Here is a 22,874-nt window from a genome sequence, read left to right as displayed (position 1 = left end):
GTGCGATGATGATCATATCAATCTTGGAACTACTTCCAACACACATCGTCACCTCGCCTTTTACTAGTCTCTGTTTATTCTGCAACTCCCATTTTCGAGTTACTACTCTTTAGCAACTGAACCAGTATCAATTACCGAGGGGTTGCTATAAACGCTAGTAAAGTACACATCAATAATCTGTATATCAAATATACCTTTGTTCACTTTTACTAGTCTCTGTTTATTCTGCAACTCCCATTTCGAGTTACTACTATTAGCAACTGAACCAGTATCAATTACCGAGGGGTTGCTATAAACACTAGTAAAGTACACATCAATAATCTGTATATCAAATATACCTTTGTTCACTTTGCCATCCTTCTTATCCACCCAATAGTTGGGGTAGTTCCGCTTCCAGTGACCAGTCCCTTTGCAGTAGAAGCACTTAGTCTCAGGCTTAGGACCAGACTTAGGCTTCTTCACTTGAGCAGCAACTTGCTTGCCGTTCTTCTTGAATTTCCCCTTCTTCCCTTTGCCCTTTTCTTGAAACTAGTGGTCTCGTCAACCATCAACACTTGATGTTTTTCTTGATTTCTACCTTCGTCGATTTCAGCATCACGAAGAGCTCGGGAATTACTTTCGTCATCCCTTGCATTCTATAGTTCATCACGAAGTTCTACTAACTTGGTGATGGTGACTAGAGAATTCTGTCAATCACTATTTTATCTGGAAGATTAACTCCCACTTGATTCAAGCGATTGTAGTACCCAGACAATCTGAGCACATGCTCACTAGTTGAGCGGTTCTCCTCCATCTTTTAGCTATAGAACTTGTTGGAGACTTCATATCTCTCAACTCGGGTATTTGCTTGAAATATTAACTTCAACTCCTGGAACATCTCATATGGTCCATGACGTTCAAAACGTCTTTGAAGTCCCGATTCTAAGCCGTTAAGCATGGTGCACTAAACTATCAAGTAGTCATCATATTGAGCTAGCCAAACGTTCATAACGTCTGCATCTGCTCCTGCAATAGGTCTGTCACCTAGCGGTGCATCAAGGACATAATTTTTCTGTGCAGCAATGAGGATAATCCTCAGATCATGGATCCAATCCGCATCTTTGCTACTAACATCTTTCAACATAATTTTCTCTAGGAACATATCAAAAATAAAACAGGGAAGCAACAACGCGAGCTATTGATCTACAACATAATTTGCAAAATACTATCAGGACTAAGTTCATGATAAATTTAAGTTCAATTAATCATATTAGTTAAGAACTCCCACTTAGATAGACATCCCTCTAATCCTCTAAGTGATCACATGATCCATATCAACTAAACCATGTCCGATCATCACGTGAGATGGAGTAGTTTCAATGGTGAACATCACTATGTTGATCATATCTACTATATGATTCACGCTCGACCTTTCGGTCTCCGTGTTCCGAGGCCATATCTGTTATATGCTAGGCTCGTCAAGTTTAACCTGAGTATTCCGCGTGTGCAACTGTTTTGCACCCGTTGTATTTGAACGTAGAGCCTATCACACCCGATCATCACGTGGTGTCTCAGCATGAAGAACTTTCGCAACGGTGCATACTCAGGGAGAACACTTATACTTTGATAATTTTAGTGAAGGATCATCTTATAATGCTACCGTCAAACAAAGCAAGATAAGATGCATAAAGGATTAACATCACATGCAATCAATATAAGTGATATGATATGGCCATCATCATCTTGTGCTTGTGATCTCCATCTCCGAAGCACCGTGCTTGTGATCTCCATCTCCGAAGCACCGTCATGATCACCATCATCACCGGCGCGACACCTTGATCTCCATCGTAGCATCGTTGTTGTCTCGTCAATATTATGCTTCTACGACTATCGCTACCGCTTAGTGATAAAGTAAAGCATTACATGGCGATTGCATTGCATACAATAAAACGACAACCATATGGCTCCTGCGAGTTGCCGATAACTCGGTTACAAAACATGATCATCTCATACAACAAATTATATCACATCATGTCTTGACCATATCACATCACAACATGCCCTGCAAAAACAAGTTAGACGTCTTCTACTTTGTTGTTGCAAGTTTTACGTGGCTGCTACGGGCTTAGCAAGAACCGTTCTTACCTACGCATCAAAACCACAATGATAGTTTGTCAAGTTGGTGCTGTTTTAACCTTCGCAAGGACCGGGCGTAGCCACACTCGGTTCAACTAAAGTGAGAGAGACAGACACCCGCCTGTCACCTTTAAGAAACGAGTGCTCGCAACGGTGAAACCAGTCTCGCGTAAGCGTACGCGTAATGTCGGTCCGGGCCGCTTCATCTCACAATACCGCTGAACCAAAGTATGACATGCTGGTAAGCAGTATGACTTATATCGCCCACAACTCACTTGTGTTCTACTCGTGCATAGCATCAACGCATAAAACCAGGCGCGGATGCCACTGTTGGGGAACGTAGTAATTTCAAAAAAATTCCTACGCACACGCAAGATCATGGTGATGCATAGCAACGAGAGGGGAGAGTGTTGTCCACGTACCCTCGTAGACCGACAGCGGAAGCGTTATCACAACGCGGTTGATGTAGTCGTACGTCTTCACGATCCAACCGATCAAGTACCGAACGTACGGCACCTCCGAGTTCTACACACGTTCAGCTCGATGACGTCCCTCGAACTCCGATCCAGCCGAGTGTTGAGGGAGAGTTTCGTCAGCACGACGGCGTGGTGACGATGATGATGTTCCACCGACGCAGGGCTTCGCCTAAGCTCCGCAACGGTATTATCGAGGTGTAATATGGTGGAGGGGGCACCGCACACGGCTAAGAGATCTCAAGGATCAATTGTTGTGTCTCTGGGGTGCCCCCTGCCCCCGTATATAAAGGAGCAAGGGGGAGGCAGCCGGCCAAGGGGAGAGGCGCGCCATAGGGGGGAGTCCTACTCCCACCGGGAGTAGGACTCCTCCTTTCCTTGTGGGAGTAGGAGAAGGGAAGGGGGAAGGAGAAAGAAGGAAGGGTGCGCCCCCCTTCCCTAGTCCAATTCGGACCAGACCATGGGGAGGGGTGCGGCCACCTTTTGAGGCCTTTCTCTCCTTTCCCGTATGGCCCATTAAGGCCCAATACGAATTCCCGTAACTCTCCGGTACTCCGAAAAATACCCGAATCACTCGGAACCTTTCCGAAGTCCGAATATAGTCATCCAATATATCGATTTTTGCGTCTCGACCATTTCGAGACTCCTCGTCATATCCCCGATCTCATCCGGGACTCCAAACTCCTTCGGTACATCAAAACTCAATAAAACTATCATCGTAACGTTAAGCGTGCGGACCCTACGGGTTCGAGAACTATGTAGACATGACCGAGACACGTCTCCGGTCAATAACCAATAGCGGGACCTGGATGCCCATATTGGCTCCCACATATTCTACGAAGATCTTTATCGGTCAGACCGCATAACAACATACGTTGTTCCCTTTGTCACCGGTATGTTACTTGCCCGAGATTTGATCGTCGGTATCTCGATACCTACTTCAATCTCGTTACCGGCAAGTCTCTTTACTCGTTCCGTAACACATCATCCCGCAACTAACGCATTAGTCACAATGCTTGCAAGGCTTATAGTGATGTGCATTACCGAGTGGGCCCAGAGATACCTCTCTGATAATCGGAGTGACAAATCCTAATCTCGAAATACGCCAACCCAACAAGTACCTTTGGAGACACCTGTAGAGCACCTTTATAATCACCCATTTACGTTGTGACGTTTGGTAGCACACAAAGTGTTCCTCCGGTAAATGGGAGTTACATAATCTCATAGTCATAGGAACATGTATAAGTCATGAAGAAAGCAATAGCAACATACTAAATGATCGAGTGCTAAGCTAACGGAATGGGTCAAGTCAATCACGTCATTCTCCTAATGAGGTGATCTCGTTAATCAAATGACAACTTATGTCTATGGCTAGGAAACATAACTATCTTTGATTAACGAGCTAGTCAAGTAGAGGCATACTAGTGACACTCTGTTTGTCTATATATTCACACATGTATTATGTTTCCGGTTAATACAATTCTAGCATGAATAATAAAAATTTATCATGATATAAGGAAATAAATAATAACTTCATTATTGCCTCTAGGGCATATTTCCTTCACTTTCGTCAACTTCTTCTTTGGATGTTTTTCCTCCCTGAAAAGTAGGTGATGAAAACCTCTAGCTATGGATGAAAACCTCAACGATTCAGTCACGAGATTAAACAGGTCAAACCCAACAAAAATAAAAATAAATAAACAAATTCTAAGCCCATATTTACATCTACGATACAATAGTACCCTTTCATACCTTTTGTTTTCTCCAAAGAGATCTGGCTTCCTCGATCGTAATGAAACCTACCTCTTCCACTTCTTGTTCTAGTTTTTGTTCATCGGGGAGGTATAGCTTCAAGCGTTGTCCATTCATGATCCAAGTTCCATCTTGTCCCCCTTTCATTCAAACGGCTCCGAAATTGTAGACTTCTTCAATCTCATAAGGTCCTTCCCAGCAAGACCTGAGTTTCCCTAGAAACAACGTGAGACGAGAGTTAAATAGGAGGACTTTGTCCCCCGCAGCAAATGTTTGTTTCAAGATCTTATGATCGTGCCACATATTTACCTTCTCTTTAAACAACCGGGCACTCTCGTAAGCACTATTCTGGAGCTCTCCTAACGCATGTATATCTAGTAATCGTTTCTCTCCTGCTTCCTTAAGATTGAAATTTATGTTTTTAACCGCCCAATAAGCCTTATGTTCTAATTCTAAGGGCAGATGGCAAGCCTTATCGTAAACCATCTTGTATGGTGACATACCCATGGTTTTTTAAGAGGTGGGGTAGGCCCAAAGGGTCTCATTGAGCTTCCTTGCCCGGTCTTTCTTGGACTTTTGCACCATCTTCTGTAATATTGTCTGTATTTCTCGGTTTGAGAGTTCAACTTGACCACTTTTTTGAGGATGATAGGGGGAGCTATTCAATGAGTTGCTCCGTACTTACGAAGCATCCTCCTGAAAAATCCCTCTATAAAATGAGATCCACCATCAGTAATAAGAACTTTACGGACTCCGAACCTGGGAAGGATTATGTCCTTTATCATCTTCAACGAGGTAGCTGCATCTACGTGATGAGTAGGAATGGCTTTAATCCACTTGGTAACATAATCTACAGGCACAAGAATATGAGTATGCCCATATGAAACATGGAATGGACCCAAATAGTCCAGGCCCCAAACATCAAAAGGTTCACAAACTAGACTATAATTCATAGGCATTTCTTGTCTTCTACCTATATTACATGTGCGTTGACATGCATCACAACTTTTAACAAACCTAACTTGCACACGAGGACACAAATATGATTTCCCCACCCATTATGGTTAGCTGTTGCATGTACATGTAGCTCAAATTCGAATTACGCCCATTAAATGGCTACAAAATAACTTAAATGTCTTAAAAAGGTCAAATGACCCCTGGAAATTTCCAAATTTTAACACGACGGTTGTATTAGTGCATGTTAATGGTAAAAAAATCAAGGCCATACGGGGAAGCTACCGCCGGTTCGTCATCAAACATGCATTGTTCCCTATTGGAACCATGAGTCTTCTCGTGAGATGCTCTGGTTTGTGAGACGTGTGTGTCCAAAGTTTCATCAAACAGGCCAATTTTTTTACCACAACATCTTGGCGCCATGCCATTACATCAAGAAAGGCTCCATGTATTTCTGACCTTTTTTGGAATTTAAAAGCCATGGCACTCAATGCTTGTGTCCAAGCCGTGACACCAATATATTTGAAAATTCCTTCCAATTTACTGCACATGGCATTAACTCGCACAGGACAGAAATATGATTTTCCAACCCATTACGGTTAGCTGTTGCATGTACATGTAGCTCAGATTTGGATTACGGCCATTAAATGTCTAGAAAATAACTTAAATGTCTTTAAAAGGTCAAATGAACCCTGGAAATTTCCAAAATTTAACATGACAGTTGTATTAGTGCATGTTAACGATAGAAAAAAAAAATTCAAGGCCATACAAGGAAGCTACCGCCGGTTCATCATCAAACATGCATTGTTCCATCTTGAAACCACGAGTCTTCTCGTGAGATGCTCCGGTTTGTGTCGGGTGTGTGTCTAAACTTTCGTCAAACAAGCCAATTTTTTACCACAACATCTTGGTGCCATGCCATTACATCAAGCAAGGTTCCATGTATTTTTGATCATTTTTATTTTTTTGGAATTTAAAAGCCATGGCACTCAATGCGTGTGTCCAAGCCGTGACACCAATATGTTTGAAAATTCCTTCCAATTTACTGCACATGGCATTAACTCGCACATGAGGACACAAATATGATTTTCCAACCCATGATGATTTGCTACTGGATGTACATGTAGCTCAAATTTGAATAAATGGCTAGAAACTCACTTAATGTCTTAAAAAGGTCAAATGAACCCTGAAAATTTCCAAATTTTAACATGATAGTGGTATTAGTGCATGTTAACGGTACAAAATTTTCTCGTACATTTAAAACACCATCCGTTGCTACTGTACTCCAAATTCGTCTTTCACAGCTAGTACAAAAAATAAACTACATCACACACAGTTGGTTATAGGAACCTTTGCGATGAAAACTCGTGGGTCTATTTATGTCTTCCTCCATAAGCTTCGCCGGCTTCGTCTGCTCAAGTCTCGGTAACCCTAGAATCCTCGATCCCCATTCCCAACCCCTTCTTGCAAAGAATGACATCATGGTGACGCTTTGTAAGGGCCCGTATGGTCTACGCGTCCTCCCCGAGTGCCACCGCCTCCACCGAGAGCGCGGCCGCCTACGACGAGAGTGTGGTCGCATCCGCATTGAGCGCGACCACATCTGCCAAGAGGGCATCTGCGGCAGCCGACAGGGCAGGTGCAGCAGCCGAGACGGCTCTAGCAGCTACTGTGGTGGCGGCTGCAAATGCCAAGAGTAGTCGAGCAGCCGTCCGTGCCACGGATGTCGCCCTGGCCCGGGTCAAGGCCATCCACGCCAAGATCGAGGATGCCCATGCCAAGATATTCCAGGCCTCCTCAGAATCCAGCATGCACGCCACATCCGAAAAGGCGGCGGAGGCCATGGAGCACCAACTTCCAAATGAGATCGCCGAGCAGGAGCTAGAGATGCAAGATGCGGCGGAGATCGAGGAGCGCCGGGAGGAGGAGTTGCGCATGGCTAAGGAGGAGGTAGAGAAGAGCCTGTCCATCGAGGAATCGGCGATGGAGTACCAACGCGAGCTCTGGCGCAGCAACTACTATGAGTACTACAACCTTGAGGGCCGCACCGAGGACGAGGACGAGGACGAGGTCGACTTCAGCCTAGGGGATGCGGAGTCCACCAACGGCGGCATGTCGCCAGGACAAGTCATCGACGTCTCATCTTACACCGGCGAGGCATAGGGCGACGCGTCGGGTGCTTTGCTAAAATTATGCGTACTTAGCCTTTGTTATAACACTAGTCTTTTGTTAGAGCAATGTTTAGGTCAACAGGCTCTGTTTAATTACTAAAATTGCTCGATTCAGTAAGTGTGGTTTGTGTGCTGTAGGCTCTTTTGTGTATCCAAATTAGCAGGCTATGTTAAATTATGCAATGACGTGGATGAGCACAGTACCCAGGGAAATTTCGACCAAAATTTGAATGCTCAAACTCATCACATGCGCATAAAGCAGAAGAAATGTTTGCGATGCACACATTTGTTCAAATTGAATCGTGTCCGGCGGCACCGCATGCCAAGTTTCCCTCCACCTTTCAAATTTTTTTTGCCTACCGCCGAAATATCTAACTCTCCCCCTCCCCACCCCCTTTTATCCCGACCACAAGCCACATCTCCCATGTTTCCTCCTTCCTTCCTTCCCAAGCTATAGCCGCTTCCTCACTTGCTTCCTCGCTCTCCCCATCTTGCATCCGACCGCCGAGGTCGCCATGGTCTTCTTCAATGACCTCACCAGCGGTTCCTCCTCCGATGATGTCTGTTTCACCAGCCAAGTATGCCTCTCTCCTCTATCTCGGGTTATGATTTGGAATATAGGGTTTTAAATTGGTGGACGATTTGAGCCATTTCTTCATCTTGTAGCTCCCTAGGACCATCACTTGCAACGAATGGAGCGGGGTGGTTGAAGATCTGCCTACTCGTTGTCACCATCAATCTCCATGTGTGAAGTCAGTTGCTTTTGAATACAAAGGGGGGAAGTTTCTGGCATGTGCAGAGAAGGTTAGCCCCACTATCGTTGTTACAAATCATTTGTTAGATGTGATTCAGACACTGTCACTGTGCTATGTTATTCTGGATGTGATTAAGATAGTGTCACAGTTTCTATCTAGTATCTAAAAATGTTGCCATCTCATCAGTGATGCTCTGCGAAAATTATTTGACACCGCTTCAGCAGTTTGTGTGCCCAACTTTGTTCCACACATCCGAGCAGCCAAGCAGTAAAATACTAAAACTTTATGGCATGAAGGAACTGGTCATTGGAGCAACTAGGTGCTCTGAAGTCCGGTTCCCTAAATTTTTTCTCTAGCATCGGCTCGGCAGTGCAGGGCACCGGTGCCAAATGTCGCAACAGTTGTTTCGACACTGGTTTTGGCCTAAATAGTGGAGGGCCTTAGTGCTATTAGTTCTATGTTACTAAATTTGTGCATATACACACCTGTTACTATTAATTTGATGCCATCAAAAGACTGTCGCTATGCCGTTGTAGTTATATTTAGCTTCCTCATAAAATGCAATATGTTATTTGTAGTACATGACTAAGAACTTGTAGCATTGTTGCAGTTAATTATAGCTTGTGATGTTCCTGAATTTGGTTGTTGTATCAATAGCAATTAATTCATTTGCACATTGATCTTTTTGAGAAGATATGTCATAATTAACGTGTTTCTTTAGTTTTTCAAAATATGTATGTGGTGATTTTCTATTTTGCTAGAAACTCATTTTCCCTAAAATTGTAATTGATTTAGTTTTAAATATTATAGGATGAATGGAAGTGTTCTTACCTGGAGTGGGTTTATCAAGAGTGGCCACAGTCTTTGAAGATGTGCCTAGCAAAGCTTTGGAGAATGTATGAGAAAGAGAACAGAGACAGGCTTAGAGAAAATGTTGTCAACGCTGAAGAATATTTCAAGATACGGGAAAAAAGAGGAAGACGGAGAATGAGCTCAGATTTTTAAATTAGACTTTGCTAAGATGGTATTTGCGAAGGAGGATGCACTTTCCCAGTTGGTCAGTGCAAAACAGGTTCTTACTGAACTGAAAGCAGAGGTGGAGAAGATGAACTTGGTTGATCATGCATCAGTCGATTAGGGAAATGAACATATTGTTCCGATATTGTGCTTATGGAGGCGAACTAGCTATACGTTGTACTGTGTTGTTTTCACGTAGCAATTGTAATGTGATGTTGAATATATTTGAGTGCCTCATATGAAAGTGGCAAACAACTGTTCGATACGAAATGTGAATTTTCTTAATACCGGAATTATTAATAGTAAACTAATAAAACCTGCTAAATGGGTCATGGAACTTTACAAATGTTTCTAGCAGTAAAAGGTGTGTGATGGATAGCCCAATGTCATATAGTTTTGTTCAACGAATCGTGTGTGATATACTTGAATAACGCAAACGGTTAACTGAGGCAGAGCGTGTGTGATCATTACACCTATCATAGACGAGGCTATACAGAAAACTATGTGTGTGATGTAGATATTAACAAAAATGTTTGTCTGGGATTCACTGTGTGGGATGTGCACATAAATGGAAACGTTTGGCTGGGATTCACAGTGTGGGATGTTCATACGAACGGAAACGTTTGTCTGGGATTCACTGTGTGGGATGTACATACAAACAGAAATGTGTGTCTGGGATTCACTGTATGATGTACATACGAACGGAAATGATTGGGCTTGTATAATTGTATGCGATGGCTCGCCCGATCGCACACAAGCTCATTTTGCCCCACGTGTGCGACCAGAGGACCTATCCCCGACGGTTTCTGGGTCGTGTGGGAAGGACCTCCCTATCGCACACAAATGCAAGGCGACGGCTTAAAACTTCGTCGTGGAAAGGGGTTAAAAACCATTTGTATAGCAGGTTGTTGCACCAATGTCTCATGCTTCACTTATATCTTTTTGAGAGTCTAATAAATAGTAATGGCAATATGCACATGTTATGTAATTTGTCCTGATATGATAGGTATTCCACAGGGATATAATAAAAACTTTCATGTAGATCACTAAATATGATAAGTTTGATTCCTTGCAATGGTTTTGCGATATTGAGATGGTAATATGTGGGAGGTCATAGTGAATAATTGTGTTTTAGTAAGAATATTGGTGTTAAGGTTTATGATTCCTGAAGCATGCGCGTATAGTCCCTAGTTATGCTAACAAGTTGGAGCATGATTTATTATTGAGTGTCTTCCTTATGAGTGGCGGTCGGGGACAAGCGATGGTCTTCTCCTACCAATCTATCCCCCTCAGGGCATGCATAGTAGTACTTTGCTTTGAGGTCTAATAAACTTTCGCAATAAGTATGTGAGTTCTTTATGACTAATGTGAGTCCATGGATTATACACGCTCTTACCTTTCCGCAATTTGCTAGTCTCTTCGGTACCGTGCATTGCCCTTTCTCACCTCAAGAGTCGGTGCAAATTTCGCTGGTGCATCCAAATCCCGTGATATGATACGCTCTATCACACATAAGCCTCCTTATATCTTCCTCAAAATAGCCACCATACCTTCCTATCATGGCATTTTCATAGCCATTCCGAGATATATTTCCATGCAACTTCCACCGTTATGTTACTATGACATACACCTTCATTGTCATATTGCTTTGCATGATCATATAGTGGACATAGTATTTGTGGCTCAACCGCTGTTCATCATTATTGTACATGTTACGTTAGCATCATTGCACATCCTAGTACACTGCCAGAGGCATTCATATGGAGTCATATGTTTCAGTTTTATCGAGTTGTACATTGAGTTGTAAGTAAATAGAAGTGTGATAATCATCATTATCAGAGCATTGTCCCAGTGAGGAAATAAATAAATAAAAGAGGCCAAAAAGAGCCCAACAAAAAATGAGAGAAAAAGAGAGAAGGGGCAATGTTACTATCCTTTTCCACACTCGTGCTTCAGAGTAGCACCATGTTTTTCATATAGAGTCTCATGTGTTATCGCTTTCATATACTAGTGGGAATTTTTCATTATAGAACTTGGCTTGTATATTCCGACGATAGGCTTCCTCAAATGCCCGAGGTCTTCATGAGCAAGCAAGTTAGATGCACACCCACTTAGTTTTCAGTTTGAGCCTTCATACACTTATAGCTCTTAGTGCATCCGTTGCATGGCAATCCCTATTCCTCGCATTGACATCAATTGATGGGCATCTCCATAGCCCGTTGATTAGCTGCGTCAATGTGAGACTATCTTCCTTCTTTATCTTCCCCTTATTAATCTCTATCACCACATTCTATTCCACCCATAGTGCTATATACATGGCTCATGCTCATGTATTGCGTTTGGGTTGAAAAAGCTGAAGCGCGTTAAAAAAGTATGAACCAATTGCTCGGCTTGTCATCAAGGTTGTACATGATTAATATTTTGTGTTAAGAAGATGGAGCATGACAAGACTATATGATTTTGTAGGGATAACATTCATTAGCATTTTTTATTTTGAAAGGCATGATTGTTTGTTAGTATGCCTAAGTATCAATGTCTTTATATCAAAATTATAGACTATTGCTTTGAATCATTCAGATCTTAATATTCATACCCTAAAAGAAAGATTACATGATAGACAGGTTAGGTAGCATTTCACATCAAAAATCTGTTTTTATCATTTACCTACTCGAGGACGAATTAAGATTGGGCATGTTGATACTTCTCCAACGTATCTATAATTTTTGATTGTTCCATGCTATTATAGCATCAATCTTGGAAGTTTTATATGGTATTTTACATCATTTTTGGGACTAACCTATTAACATAGTGCCCAGTGCCAGTTGCTGTTTTTTGCTTGTTTTTGGCTTTTCAGAAAATCAATATCAAACGGAGTCCAAACGGAGAAAAATCTTTGGACTGATTGTTCCATGCTATTATAGCATCAATCTTGGAAGTTTTATATGCTATTTTACATCATTTTTGGTACTAACCTATTACCATAGTGCCCAGTGCCAGTTGCTGTTTTTTGCTTGTTTTTGGCTTTTCAGAAAATCAATATCAAACGGAGTCCAAACAGAGAAAAATCTTTGGATTAATTTTTTCTGGACCAGAAGGGACACATGAATGTTTGGGAGAAGACCAGAAGACTCATGAGGGAGTGACAAGCTCACCAGGCGCGCCCCAGGAGGGGGGCACCCCCTGAGCTTGTGGGCCCCTTGTGGTACCTCTTGACGTAATTCCACGTCTGTAAATTCTCCAATATTCCCAAATACCAGAGAGCCACCCGAAACACTTTTTCCGCCGCCGCAAGTTTCTGTTATTCCGCGATCCCATCTGGAGGCCTTTTTGGTACTCTGCCGGAAGGGAAATCGATCACAGAGGGCTTCTACATCATCCTTGCCGCCTTCCGATGATGCGTGAGTAGTTTACCATAGACCTACGAGTCCATAGCTAGTAGCTAGATGCCTTCTTCTCTCTCTTTGATCTTTAATACAACATTCTCCTCGATGTTCTTGGAGTTCTATCCTATGTAATCCTCTTTTGCGGTGTGTTTGTTGGGATCTGATGAATTGTGGACTTATAATATGAATATTCATGAAAAGTAATTGAGTCTTTTCTGGACTTTATTATGCATGATTGTTATAGCTTTGTATTTCTCTCCAATCTATGCGTATGGTTTGGAAAACTAGATTGATTTATCTTCAGTGGGAGAGGTGCTTTGTGATGGTTTCAATCCTGCGGTGCTCTATCCCAGTAACATAAAGGGGCAAGACACGTATTTGTATTGTTGTCATTAAGGGTAAAACGACTTGGTTTATTAATATTTATTGGGTTTACTTTCTCTACATAATGTCATCTTACTTAAAGCGTTACTCTGTTTTTATTAACTTAATACCCTAGATGCATGCTGGATAGCGGTCGATGGGTGGAGTAATAGTAGTAGATGCACGCAGGAGTCGTCTACTTGTCTTGGACGTGATGCCTATATACATGATCATTGCCTTGAATATCATCATAACTATGCGCTTTTCGATCAATTGCCCAACACTAATTTGTCTACCCACCATATGCTATGGGTTTGAGAGAGAAGCCTCTAGTGAAAACTATGGCCCCCGGGTCTACTTTTATCACACACACACATATATATATACCCAAAATATTTTTGTTGTAATTTTTATATTTTAGTTTTTTGCAATTTATCTATCTACCACTACAAGATTTGATTGTTACAAGTAACGAGTCCAAGGGGATTGACGACCCTCTTGTCCGCATTGGGTGCAAGTATTTGCTTTATTGTGTGCACATGCTATTCACAAGGCTTTGCGTGATTCTCCTAATGGATTGATACCTTGGTTCTCACTGAGGGAGATACTTATTTCTACTGTGTTGCATCTCCTCTCCTCTTCGGGGAAAATCCCAACGTAGCTCACAAGTAGCAGGAAGAATTTCTGGCGCCGTTGTCGGGGAGACATCATCAAAACCTACCAAGTACCTTCACACAAACTATCATCTACTTGCTCTACTTTTTATTTACCTTGTTATTTGTCTTTGCCTCCCATTTTCATCTCCCCCACTTCTCATAAAATTACAAAAACACAAAAAAAAACTCAACTAAAAAAGTAAAGAGTAGAAACGTTAAACTACATCATAAGTAACAAAAAATACTTCAACTAGTAAGTTAGTTATCATCAGCAACATACTATACCAATAATTTGCACCACAAACATTGAGAACTTGCACACAAAACATGTAGGCAATAAGTGAAATGATCACTGAATATAAGTGTTCGCACACGAACACGTCACCATGTACCTCCAACGCCGAGGGTGATGCACCGCAGCTCACGTCGAAGGAGACCCGTCCGGAAGCGCGGTACGCAAGCAATCCGGCGGGCGCTTTTGAAGACCCGAAACCCCACACGCCCGGGAGGGACCCCGTCAGGGCGCGCGAAGGCTATGGGCTGCCCTAGGTCGACCTGGTCACCCCTAGGGCCTCGAGGTTCGCCGCCCTGCAACAAGAAGGGCAGACAAAGAACAAGGAAGAAGGAGAACTAGGGTTAAGGAGAAAAGATAAAAGATAAAAAGTGGTAGATGATTTGATCGATTGTGTGTTGTTCAATCGGCCGTCACCCCTTAGTTATATAAGAGGCGGCTGGACTTCCCGTGCAAGTAAAAGGCTTGGATTCACGTCAAAAACCCTAGGCAAATTCGTATTGGTTTTGTCCGAACTTTTGAAAACTGTTCGGTTTAAACTGGCTGGACCTTGAGGGTAATTTTTTAGGTGGTAAATGACCTCGGATGGAAACGAGCCCAAAAGCAATCTTGACCGTTTTGACGAGACGAACAACTTATCATGTTGAACGTTTTTTGATTAGAGATCATCTTGAGGGCGAAATCACTTGCGCAAAACACGCTATTATTCGCGCTACCCATCAGACACGGTGTCTAGTGGGGCGCGCCACTTTTGGCTCGTGATAGGGCTGTATTCGGATGGCTGTAACTTTTGCATACAAACTCAGATTGGGACGATTTTTATATCAAAATCGACCCTTTCAACGAGACGAAGGACTTTTCAGTTGTAACTTTTCCCATCCGATGTCATCTTAATAGGGTTTTCTGCCATGCCAAAATCTGGTGTCAACACATGCCCCCCTGTTTTTCGGCAAAGCTTGTGTGCCGAAAAATAACTTGCACAATGCTCTTTCTAAGGATGATGTCAACACTTCATCGGCCATTTGTACATGCTTAGGACGATAAGTATATATCAGCCATTTAGATTAGCAACAAAAGTGAAACTAATTAAACATATGATGATTTGGTAACACCCTTTCATGAAGTAAGAAATTATATTGCATCCATGGAGTAAAATAAGCCCATTGAGGGTAACCAATCATACCTGATGACAAATTCCATGGCATAGGCATCAATGAAATTGTTGAAGAAAATGGATAATGTGTGGACCAAAGATATTGAAACCTTCGGCTTGGTCCTTCATAGTTTTCACTCTTTTACTTCTTCACCTTTGTCGCACTCCTTGTAAAGGAAGCTTGCACATGATTCTTATTTTGAATACTTCCTTTGGGAACCCATGCCATGTTTCTCTTTTCAAGTTCTTGTGCACTAAGCTTTTGCAACTTCTTCTTTTGCCAATACGACAAGTCAAGTGGGCACCCCCGGTTGCGATTTTGTTTGAAGTAATGGCAATTCTTGTTTTACCTTGTGCACTCTCAACTTCTTCACTTCAGATTTGGCACTTGATTGACTTTCCTCATTGCCTTTTGTAGCCAATGTCGACACTTTAGTTGGCTCTTTTTCATTTGAGATCATATCTGAAGCGGCACTCTTACGACCATCTCTTTTTACGCGGTAGACTTGCTCAACCACCTCCTTATTCTTCCTTGTGCTCCGGACCGATTCTTTTTTATTGAAACGGTCTTGAACATATGACTTCTCATTGAACGTTGGTCTTCTTGGAGCTGCATAATATTGGCGAGATGGTTAATAATAATATGGATAATGTGCCCTTGTATCATACTTGTCCCATGATGGATATGGATTTACGTGAGCATAGGGAGGCATCCACGACATTGGCATTGGCGGCCCAAAATAAGGATATGAACAAGTTGCATTCAAATTCTCTTCTTGCCAATATTGATCCTTGGATTTGCGCCGGGGGGGTGATCTTGATGCCTTTGCATTAGTTGGCCGATAAGCACTGTTCTCCTCACTTATCTTCTGATATTTTTCCAATAGTTGCGCGAAAGTGACTTTCGGCTTTTTACCTTTGTGCTTACATCGTTCTTTGTTTTCTTTGGTTGTGCTTGCACCGATCTTTGGATTTTCTTGTTGCCCCCCAGTCCTTGGCGTCTCCATTGTAGCTTCGATGGAATTCTCGCCCTCAAGATTATGTTCATTATGCTCTTCAACAATTTCTTTACTTGAAAACTTGATCCCATCACCTGCAGTTTTTACCTTCTCTTTAAATGGATCGGGTTGAAGCAGCCGATGCAAAAACCTTTTACCATCAGGACCAATTGGAATAGACTCGTCAACTCTTGGTGTCTCAACAAATTTCAATTGTCCTTTATCAATGGCCGATTTAACTATTTGACGAAACATGTTGCAATCCTCAATACTATGCTTGAACGAATCATGCAACTTACAATAAATTCGTCCTTGGATAGATGGCTTGACATGGTGATCAAGAGTTCTAATGTAATTATTTTTCAACAACAAATCAAAGATTTGATCACACATGTTTGAATCGAAGGTATACTTTTTACTTTCTAGCCGATCTTGTTGTGAGAACGGCTTTGGAGTTAAGCAAACGAATGGTCTGGATTTCGCATCACCCCATTCGGCTATGCATTGTGTTTTGCACTCTATCTCCGATGTCTTTGTGTAAGATATTATACTAGCATCGGTTTTCTCAAAAGAATTTAACCTTGGCTTTAGGTTTCTGAAACAAAAATAGTTAGAACATACATGCCTCAATTGAGACCAAGTGTAAGCCAAGTATGAAACAAGCAAAGCTACCCAATTAGATATGAACTTTAAATAAAGCAATGGGAAAAGCTTTGGCTGCAGTAATAAGTCACTATCGGTCTCTTTGAATGGTACAATATATTGACCGATATGCTTAGTAACAATTTTATTGCTAACAAGTAAATTTCCCTTCTTAATTGGTCTTTGAAAATTACTTATGAGAATTTTTCTAATAGATGCATCAACAATAAAGTTGTGACCAAATCTGAAAATAGCTAAATTACTTGCTAGACATACCTCTTCAAATATGTTGGCAGAGCATGATGATTGCATATGACGAATAATATCGTGCTTTGCTTCTGGATGGCTTCCCAACACCATGTCACAATTTTCTTCTTGATTTCGTGCATCATAAATTTGAAGATCTTTGTCAACCGAACTTTGTTCGGCTACTTGCTCTTGTCCTTGAAGCTTGTCAATTTCTATGGCACCAAACTCATAGGGCAGGAAGTATGTTCCATTAACTTCAGAAAAATCAAGCATGACTGTCTTGCTATGCTTTCCATGCCCTTTCTCAATAATGCTTGCTTCTTTGGATTTGATGGACTTAGAATATATACTACTTGATTCGGCTTTTTCAATAACTAAATTTTCTTTGTTACCTGAATCAATAGCTTTATCTTTTTGAATTTGCAAGGCTCCTCGCTCTTGTCTAATTTTATCCCACATCTCAGCTTGGCGAGCTTTGAACCTTTTCATCTCAATTTCCATCCACTCCTCATGAGATTGCCCCCCAATACTTTGAGACTCTTTCGGCAATGAGGTGCCGAAACTCTGCAATTGTTTAAGTGGTACACTGGATGGTACAGCACTGGGCGACTGCATCATTCGCACAACTCTAGCTTTTACAACAGCAAAATCATGAGGCTTCCCGCCTTCTATTAGTTCGTGGCGAATAGAGTTGCACAAATCCCAAGAGAATGTTAGCTTGTTCTCAATTACCCAGTCTGGATATGGTTGCCCCCCGATGCTTTTAGAATCTTTCGGTAATGAGATGTTGCCAAAATTCTGTAATTGTGCAGGGGGGACATGATATGCCACGGTAGTAGGTGAAGGCATTTGTTCTCCTGCAGAAGTTTCACATATTCGGCCATGACCGTGAAGGTGCGGAGCAGAATTATGGATATCAACAGTTGTGTATGGTGCCAAAAAATTAGTAGCATGAGGTGTAGAATATGATGTTTGAGGGTAATTGGCCGAATAACTAGTAGTAGCATGGCCAATTCGCCTATCCATCGACATGTTTGGATTAACATACTGCAAGTTATTTGCCGATGAATAAAAAGATAAAACACTATGTTGCATGCCATTGAAATTTCCTACATGGGGTGTTTCAACTTGATTAACCAAACTCATCATGTTGTTCATCGGCCTATGAATTTGTGGGGTTGCCGATGCATGGGAGTTGGAATACAAATGTTGCATGTTGCTAAAATTATGTGAGGTAGAACAATGGAGATTTTGTTGCATCGGCTCTTGCACATAATTAGATGCATGTTTGATAAAGCTAGGGCTAGCCGATACATTATACTCATTAGACGATCTAGCAACAACATATTCTTTATTTGCATCTACATACGTGAATTGGGTATTCATATTACCTTTGTAGATTGCAAACCCTAGATGACGATCTCTTCGTAGCAAGAACAGGCTGGAGACCGTTCGAAGCTTCGTCCCCAGCGGAGTCGCCAAAAAGTGTGTTCGCACACGAATATGTCACCATGTACCTCCAATGCCGAGGGTGATGCACCGCAGCTCACGTCGAAGGAGACCCGTCCGGAAGCGCGGTACGCAAGCAATTCGGCGGGCGCTTTTGAAGACCCGAAACCCCACACGCCCGGGAGGGACCCCGTCAGGGCGCGCGGAGGCTATGGGTTGCCCTAGGTCGACCTGATCGCCCCTAGGGCCTCGAGGTTTGCCGCCCTGCAACAAGAAGAACAGATGAAGAACGAGGAAGAAGAAGAACTAGGGTTAAGGAGAAAAGATAAAAGATAAAAAGTGGTAGATGATTTGATCGATTGTGTGTTGTTCAATCGGCCGTCACCCCTTAGGTATATAAGAGGCAGCTAGACTTCCCGTGCAAGTAAAAGGCTTGGATTCACGTCCAAAACCCTAGGCAAATTCGGATTAGTTTTGTCCGAACTTTTTAAAACTGTTCGGTTTAAACTGGCTGGACCTTGCGGGTAATGTTTGAGGTGGTAAACGATCTCGGATGGAAACAAGCCCAAAAGCAAACTTGATTCTTTCGACGAGACGAACAACTTTCATGTTGAACATTTTTTGATCAGAGATCATCTTGAGGGCGAAATCGCTCGCACAAAACAGGCTATTATTCGCGCTACCCATCACACAGGGTGTCTGGTGGGGCGCGCCACTTTTGGCTCGTGATAGGGCTGTATTCGGATGGCTGTAACTTTTGCATACGAACTCAGATTGGGACGACTTTTATATCAAAATCGACCGTTTCAACGAGACGAAGAACTTTGCAGTTGTATCTTTTCCTATCCGATGTCATATTGATAGGGTTTTCTGCCATGCCAAAATCTGATGTCAACATTAAGTACAAAATATTTTCTAGAATATAAGGAATAAGTGCCAAAAACATATAGCCACTGATATAAGGACAAAGAAAGATATTAAAGCAAAAAATTTAGCTCAAACTCACCCAACTGAAATAAAAGGGAGTGTAGAAGCACTAAACTACACCATAAATATAAAAAATACTACAACAAAAATAAGATAGCAAACCTCAGCAAATCACTATATACTATAATTTGCACCACAAACATTGAGAAGTTCACACAAAACATGAAAGCAACAAGTGAAAACAACTAACCATGAAACATACAAAATTCAGAGATGAAAAAGAAGACAACTAACCATGATACTCTTCTGGATGTTAGTCATAGTCAACACATGCACAAACGGGCAACAATGGATATAAATATTGCGGTAAAGCCAACCCACAAAGTGACGTGTGTTGGTGTAGTTAAGCCCGATGTTTACAGAGTAAACACGTGACTCAATGATACGTCTGCGTCATATCTATATTTTTTGATTATTTCATGCCAATATTCTACAACTTTCATATACTTTTGGCAACATTTTATATTATTTTTGGGATTAACATATTGATCCAGTGCCCAGTGCCAGTTCCTGTTTTTGTTCGCAGAAAATCCATCTCAAATGAAGTCCAAACGCGATAAAATTTTACAGAGATTTATTTTGAAATATATGTGATTTTGGGAGGAAGAATTAATGCAAACGGAGGCCCACAACCTTCACAAGGCATCAGGGCGCCACCACCACCTGGCCACGCGGTGTTGCCTTGTGGCCACCTTATAAGTCGGTCGGAGTCCTTCGGCCGAAAGGAAACTTATATCAAGAGAGAAAAATCGTGTTAAAATTTGAGCCCGATCGGAGTTACGGATCTCCGGATATTTAAGAAACGGTTTTCGGCCAGAAACAGAGACGCAAAACAGAAGAGAAACAGAGAGGGAGAGATCTAATCTCGGAGGGATCCCTGCCCTCCGGGAGCCATGGAGGCCCAGGACCAGGGGGAAACCCTCCTCCCATCTAGGGGGGGCAAGGAAGAAGGAGGGGGGCTCTCTTCCAGTGGCGCCGGAACGCCACCGAGGCAATCATCATGTGACGGCAATCTACACTAACAACTCCGCCATCTTCGTCAACACCTCCATCACCTTCCATCATCTATATTCAGCGGTCCACTCTCCAGCAACCCGCTATACCCCCTACTCGAACATGGTGCTTTATGCTTCATATTATTATCCAATGATGTGTTGCCATCCTATGATGTTTGAGTAGATTTTTGTTGTCCTATGTGTCGGGGATATACCCCGCGGTATGACCCGACCAGAAATATGACCCAGCCGGACTTGGCGACTCACTGGCGACCCGCCCTGACTTGGCGACTCACTAAGTGACCTGCCCGGATTCTCCACTCACTGATGACCCGGCTGAGCCAGGTGACTCATTGGTAACCCGGTAGGCGGGTCAGAGGAGCGACAAGACCCGGAAGCCTAGAAGGCTCAAGGCCCAGAAGGCCGGCTCATGTTATGGTAGGCCGGCTTAAGAGAAAAGGCATAAGGAGTGTTTCCTTACAAAGGAAGCAAGACTAGGATTCTACTTGTAATAGAATAGTCCTAGTCCTACTAGGACTCCACATGTAACCCGTCCATCCAACTTATATAAGGAGAGGCAGGGCACCCCAAGAGGGACAAGTTTTACAAGTCTCGATAGACAGACAAATCAAGAGCTCTCTAGATTAGAGGTGGCGAAACATCGCCCTTGTAACCGAGATCATCATCATCATCAATATCGATGAAGCAGGATGTAGGCTTTTACCTCCACCGTGAGGGGCCGAACCTGGGTAAAAAACCTTGCGTCTCTCGTCCCACTCAATCCCTCTCAAGCTACTACGTAGATGCTTTGGCCTCACGACTAAGTCCTCACACTAGGACATCTGTCATGACAAATCCATAACAGTTGGCGCCCATCGTGGGGCCTGCGCACGGTGGTGTTGAGTTCTTGAAGGGATCTCTTTTAGAAGTCAAGAAGTTCACGATTTTTTAGATGAAGAAGAACCGGTTTGAAAGGATTTACATCAGTTTTGAGTTCATCGGTCCAGATTTATAGTCTAAGATTTAAAATTCAAGAAAAGTAAGCCTGCGACATGTTCGTTTTCCGCAAGTCCCGAAATCGACAGGAGCGTTTCCGCAGTCATTGATGAATTTTGCTACAGATTCGACAGTCGGGTCCGATTGCTTTTAGGCGGTCGCCACCAAATTCAGTCTGGCCGGGTCATCGTGGTGGAGGTCAGCCTCAACTCGATTTTCTATGCAATCAATCCGCCAAAAGCTACCGGCGCGTCTACATCAAGCGATCAAGTTGCGGTTATTTTTTATCTGATCCATCAAGTTGCCGCCGCTGCAAGATTAATTCAAGAATTAAAGGAAGGAAAAGCTACTATGTGGGGTTAGCACGTGAATGCCAAAGAAATCAGATCAGAGGCAGGCTATCAGCGTAAGCCTTGGTCAATACGGATCCAGTAACCACGACTCGGACACGGATGGTCCACGGGCTCGGTCTTCTCCTGTGACTCGCCTCGTTGAACCACCGCGCCTTCGTCGTCGCTAGTTCGCATCTGCAAGTCGCCATGGCCTCGCGTCGCTCCTCTGCTGAGCCGCCCGTCGCGCCGTCCCCGCCTCTTGTTGGGCGCTGCTGCTGCCCTGAGTCGCTTCGAGCCGGCCATGTTGCAAGCCGCCTCCGCGACTGCCGCGCCGTATCGCCGGGTCGCCGCTGTTGCGGTCACGGACGCGCCATAAGCCGCCTCGAACTTGCCAGGCCGTACGCACTCCGCCTCACCCGCGGACTCCGCCCCGCTGTGCCGCGCCTCCGGTCGCATCACTGCTGCCGCTCCTCCGGTCGCCGGCCACCTTGACGCTCTCCGCCGTTGCACCGGCCACCTCCCGCGCTCGGCTGCATCGCCATCGCCACTGTAGTCCTCCGAGCTGCACCGGGCCTCGCCTCTCTGCTGACCTTAGCTGCCGGGTTGAGCTGCCGTCCTCTTGGCCAAGATAGATTCTTGCAAAACAAACGCCACCGGCTCACCTCGTTGCTCCTCCGCCGCGAGCCACGCCTTGGCCGCTGCTGCAGTCTCCCCTTGCCGGTGTTGCTAAGTCGCCTCCGCCTCAAGTCGCCTGCGAGCCGCCGGCGTTGCCCCGAGGGCCGACCCCTATTCCCGCGCTTGACCTGCGAGAGGTAGCCTTGCGCACGCTCGGCAGTTCCCGACCCGTTCGCCTACAAGCCGCCTCCCGCGAGCCACCGTTGCCACATCTCGCTTCAGTCCTGAGCCGTGCCTCTGTCGTGCGGCTCCGCTTCAAGTTGCCCTCGCCATGGGCTCGCTGCCATCGCTCGCTTCTGTCGCGAGCCGCCCTGGAGACCCACTCGCCTCCGCTAACTATTGTGCCTCCGAGCCACCCCCATTCTACTGGATTACCGCGCTGTTGTGTCAGGCTGAGACCCTGCTTCTGTCGGTTTGTCTCCGATGTTCACGGGTCAAGAAAGAAACTTCTGCGGGCGGCTCTCTCC

This window comes from Aegilops tauschii, chromosome 1 (genome assembly GCF_002575655.3).
Source record: "Aegilops tauschii subsp. strangulata cultivar AL8/78 chromosome 1, Aet v6.0, whole genome shotgun sequence".
Taxonomy (NCBI): Eukaryota; Viridiplantae; Streptophyta; class Magnoliopsida; order Poales; family Poaceae; genus Aegilops; species Aegilops tauschii.
The sequence above is the reverse complement of the archived record's forward strand: the minus strand, read 5'-3'. Positions refer to the sequence as shown.